The following is a 6,000-nucleotide window of genomic DNA, read 5'->3' as shown; positions in this document are numbered from 1 at the left end:
TTCAGTGGGTTTTGTCATACATTGGTATGAATCAGCCATGGATTTACACGTATTCCCCATCCCGATCCCCGCTCCCACCTCCCTCTCCACCCGATTCCTCTGGGTCTTCCCAGTGCACCAGGCCGGAGCACTTGTCTCATGCATCCCACCTGGGCTGGTGATCTGTTTCACCATAGATAGTATACATGCTGTTCTTTTGAAATATCCCACCCTCACATTCTCCCACAGAGTTCAAAAGTCTGTTCTGTATTTCTGTGTCTCTTTTTCTGTTTTGCATATAGGGTTATCGTTACCATCTTTCTAAATTCCATATATATGTGTTAGTATGCTGTAATGTTCTTTATCTTTCTGGCTTACTTCACTCTGTATAAGGGGCTCCAGCTTCATCCATCTCATTAGGACTGGTTCAAATGAATTCTTTTTAACGGCTGAGTAATATTCCATGGTGTATATGTACCACAGCTTCCTTATCCATTCATCTGCTGATGGGCATCTAGGTTGCTTCCATGTCCTGGCTATTATAAACAGTGCTGCGATGAACATTGGGGTGCACGTGTCTCTTTCAGATCTGGTTTCCTCAGTGTGTATGCCCAGAAGTGGGATTGCTGGGTCATATGGCAGTTCTATTTCCAGTTTTTTAAGAAATCTCCACACTGTTCTCCATAGCGGCTGTACTAGTTTGCATTCCCACCAACAGTGTAAGAGGGTTCCCTTTTCTCCACACCCTCTCCAGCATTATGCATTTTTTAGCCTAATATATGTCTTTTTCTGGGCTTTCCTGGTGGCTCAGATGGTAAACAATCCACCTGCAATGCGGGAGACCTGGGTTCGATCCATTGGTCAGAAAGATCCCCTGGAGGAGGGCATGGCAACCCACTCCAGTGTTCTTGTCTGGAGAATCCCATGGACAGAGGAGCCTGGCGGGCTATGGCCCGTGGAGCCACAAAGAGCCGGACATGACTGAGCAGCTAAGCACACATGCATGTTTTTCCTAGTTGATGCTGATAACATAAAATTAGAATAGTTCTAAGTAACTGCAAGAGGAGAACACTAGTTCTGCCCAAATTTAATGAGATGACATTTTTTAACAGAGACTAGAAGTACAGCATATGTCTAATTAGAGAAAAACTGCTGATTCCATTAGAATAAGAATTTCTTCCTCCTAATGAAAATTTATTGTTGTATATAGTAGTCACTATTTCCATTATGTAGCTACAGATTTTTACCCTCTTATCTAATATGCTTTCTCAAAAGATATTTCAATTAAAATATATTTATACATAGTGCATGCATGCTCAGGGGTTCAGTTGTGTCCAACTCTTTATGACCCTATGGGTTGTAGCCTGCCAGGGTCCTCTGTCCATGGGATTCTCCAGGCAATAATATTGGAATAGGTTGCTATTTCTTCTTCCAGGGGACCTTCCTGACCCAGGTATTGAACCAGCATCCCCTGCATCTCCTGCACTGGCAGGGGATTCTTTCAACACTGAGCCATCTGGTATGTGTATGTAAGTAAAAAGATCTATGCGTGTCATCACTCAGTCGTGTCTGACTCTTTGTGACCTCATGGACTGTAGCCTACAAGGCTCCTCCGTCCAGAAAATGGGATTTTCCAGTTAAGAGTACTGGAGTGGGTTGCCATTTCCTTCTCCAGCGGGTCTTCCAGACCCAGGGACAGAACCCAGGTCTCCTGCATTGCAGGCAGACGCTTTACCCTCTAAGCCACCAGGGAAGCTCCATATAAAAAGATCTATAATACTTAACTAATCATATAATGCATACCATCTCATACAAATCAATAAAATATTATAATCCTCACAATTATATCTATGTATAGAAACTACTATACTGTTTTCTGAACCAAACAAATATTCCTTAAGGTAGGTGTATATTAAGTTTTTATCATGATTTTGTGATTTTACACAAAAATCACAATATCAGGTATTGGAAAGTCATGTTTTTACTAAGTAAGAAGGAATCTACAATCTCCCATTTTCACCACCCTTTAGACATATGAGTTCTTACTTGACCAGTTGCCAAAATTATAAATAAAAACCAGTTAAGTATTATTTTGAAGTTTTTTTTTCTCAGCAAAAAAGTAAAATAATAATGTACTGCATAATAATTTTGGAAATTCAAAATCTTTTTCAGAGTATAAATTTTTATTGAGGGTGGCAAAAAATTTTATTAATAACATTTATAAATTTTTTCTCTATCTGTTTGCCATGAAGTGATGGGTCCAGATGCCATGATCTTAGTTTTTTGAAGTTCGAGTTTTAAGCCAACTTTTCCTCTTTCAACTCCCCTTTATCACCCTCATCAAGAGGCTCTTCAGTTCCTCTTCACTTTCTGCCATTAGAGCAATATCATCTGTATGTCTGAGGTTATTTACATTTCTCCCAGCAATCTTGATTCCAGCTTGTGCTTCATTTAGCTCGGCATTTTGCATAACATACTCTCAAAGAAGTTAAATAAGCAGGGTGATAATATACAACCTTGACTTACTCCTTTCCCTATTTGGAACCAGTCTGTTGTTCCCTGTCTGGTTGTAACTGTTGCTTCTTGACTCCCAGACAGTTTTCTCAGGAGACAGGTAAAGTGGTATTCCCATATCTTTAAGATATGGGATTTAATCCACAGTTTGTTGTGATCCACACACTCAAAGTCTTTAGCATAGTCAGTGAAGCAGAAGTAGATGTTTTTCTGGAATTCCCTTGCTTTTTCTATGATCCAACGAATGTTGGCCATTTGATCTCTGGTTCCTCTACCTTTTCTAAATCCAGTTTATATATCTAGAACTTCTCATTTGACATACTGCTGAAGTTCATCTTGAAGGATTTTGAGCATTACCTTGCTAGGATGTGAAATGAGCACAATAGTATGGTAGTTTGAACATTCTTTGGCATTGCTTTTCTTTGGGATTGAAAAGAAAATGAAACCATTAAGAGTATTATATGAGTATGTCTTATGACAATGACTAAGGATAAAAGTCCATGTAACTATATCTATAGTACATACAGATATGCTATCTGGGTGCATTGAACTAATATAAAAAGCTAAAGAGACAAAAAAGTACATTTAGAAAATTCTTCTAAAAAAAAAAAAAAGAAAATTCACCTGAACTTAGGATTTCAGAATTATAGTACTAAATATAATTTGAATTTGTAATAAATGTCTCTGAAATTTTCTTAGGGTTTTATAGAATTGAAAAGCCATGTACTTGGTTGTTTTCCTTTTAGAATATGCTTTTCATCCTTTTTCTATTACAGTATTCCTAAATTAGTAAATGCTAACAGTATTCACCAAATTACTCAGGTCAAAAACAGAACACATTCTTGATTCATCCTATTGCCCACTTCCTTTGCAAGCCATATAATTCCTTCTCACCTGGGCTATGGAGGGAAAATTATCTTGACTGGGGTCTGTTCTTCCATTCTTAACCCCTGATATCCATTCTCCACACACTAACCAATGGAATATCTTAAACTACAAACATCTCTATATTTAAAACTGCTTTTCATCTACAAAATTCCAGTCTGCATGTTATGACCTATATTGCTTCCTCTGATGACTCTTCTTCCACATCTTTAACCACTCATCTCTGCTTGTTGTGCTAAAATCACACCAGTATTAGTCTGTGAGGTAAACTAGTGCCACCTTGAGGGTATTGCAATTTTTTATTTCACCACTTGAAACACACTGTCCTCATACTTCCTTGTGTGATCCAGGTCATAATACAATGTCAGCACTCCAGAGAATTGTTTCAGACCAGAAGTATCCTTTTTACAGTTAACCCTTGAATAACAAGGGGGTTGGGGGTATTAGACCAGAGTCTGATACCAGAGTCTGATACAAGACTAGAGTCCCTTGACAGCAAGGAGATAAAACCAGTCAGTCCTAAAGGAAATCAAGCCTGAATATTCATTTGAAGGAATTATGCTGAAGCTCAAATACTTTGGCCAACTGATGTGAGGAATCAAGTCACTGGAAAAGATACTGATGCTGGGAAAGATTGAGGGCAGAAGGAGAAGGTGGTGATAGAGGATGAGACGGTTGGATGGCATCACTGACTCAATGGTCATGAGTTTGAGTAAACTCCAGGAGACAGTGAGGGGCAGGGAAGCCTTGTGTGCTGCAGTCCACGGGGTTGCACAGTCTGAAATGACCTAGAGACTGAACAACAATAACAGTATATGTACAGTACTGTACCATATCTATCAATATTATAAGTTACATCATCTGTTTATAAAATGAATTGTCTGTCAGTACCTACATCAATATTGTCTTATGTGATACAAAACATTGTAGATGTTACACAATTAATAACATTGACATCAGAAATGAAAAGATAATGTGAAAAAGAAATTAACATCTATTTACAGGTATTGTTCATGCGTTGATAACAAAGAAGCACCACTATGATTGTTTTAGGGTAGCTCACTGTAATCAATATGATTGCTTCATAGTAACCTATACACTAATGAACTGTTATAAAATGTTTCTTACATATGGTGTTACAGTCATATCCATGGTATATATTGGAAACAGTATTAATTTTGTTAAATGTGATGTGATGACAGGTGGGCAAAAAATTCTCCAAACATGAAAATGAGGGTCATACTGTCAGTCAGTCAGTTCATTCTCTCAGTCATGTCTGACTGTTTGCATCTTCATGGACTGCCACACATCAGGCATCCCTGCCTATCACCAAATCCCAGAGCTTGCTCAAACTCATGTCCATTGAGTCAGTTTTGCCATTCAACCATCTCATCCTCTGTTGTTCCCTTTATATCCTGCCTTCATCTTTCCCAGCAACAGGAACTTTTCCAAGAAGTCAGTTCTTCTTTGCATCAAGTAGCCAAAGTATTGGAGTTTCAGCTTCAGCATCAGTCCTTCCAATGAATATTAAGGACTAATTCCCCTTAGGATTGACTGGTTGGATCTCTATGCAGTTCAAGGGACTGTCAAGAGTCTTTAACACCACAGTTCAAAGCATCAATTCTTGGGCGGTCAGTTTCTTTATAGTCCAAGTCTCACATCTATACATGACTACTGGAAAAACCATAGCCTTGACTAGACGGACCTTTGTTGGCAAAGTAATGTCTCTGCTTTTTTGTGTGTTGTCTAGGTTGGTCATAGCTTTTCTTCCAAGGAGAAAGCATCCTTTAATTTCATGGCTGCAGTCACCATCTGCAATAATTTTGAAACCCCCCAAAATAAAGTCTCTCACTGTTTCCCCATTTATCCCATGAAGTGATGGGACTGGAGGTGTGATCTTAGTTTTCTGAATGTTGAGTTTTAAGTCAACTTTTTCACTCTCCTCTTTCACTTTCATCAAGAGGCTCTTTAGTTCTTCCTCACTTTCTGCCATAAGAGTGGTGTCATCTGCATATCTGGGGTTATTGATATTTCTCCCAGCAATCTTGATTCCAGCTTGTGCTTCATTCAGATGAGCATTTCACATGGTATATCAGGGATATAAGTTAAATAAGCAGGGTGACAATATGCAGCCTTGATGTACTCCTTGCCCTATTTGGAACCAGTCTGCTGTTTCATGTTCAGTTCTAACTGTTGCTTCTTGACCTGCATACAGATTTCTCAGGAGGCAGGTCAGGTGGTCTGGTATTCCCATCTCTTTTAGAATTTTCCACAGTTTGTTGTGATCCACACAAAGGGTTTGGCATAGTTAATAAAGCAGAAGCAGATGTTTTTCTGGAACTCTCTTGCTTTTTCCATGATCCAACAGATGTTGGCAATTTGATGTCTGGTTCCTCTGACTTTTCTAAATCCAGCTTGAACATCTGGAAGTTCATGATTCATGTATTGTTGAAGGCTGGCTTGGAGAATTTTGAGCATTACTTTGCTAGCTTGTGAGATGAACATTCTTTGGCATTGTCTTTCCTTGGGATTGGAATGGAAACTGACTTTTTCTGGTCCTGAGGCCGCTTTTGAGTTTTCAAAATTTGTTGTCATATTGAGTGCAGCACTTTCACAACATCA

This window comes from Cervus elaphus, chromosome 33 (assembly GCF_910594005.1).
Source record: "Cervus elaphus chromosome 33, mCerEla1.1, whole genome shotgun sequence".
NCBI classification, from domain to species: Eukaryota; Metazoa; Chordata; class Mammalia; order Artiodactyla; family Cervidae; genus Cervus; species Cervus elaphus.
This window is presented reverse-complemented; position numbering follows the sequence as displayed.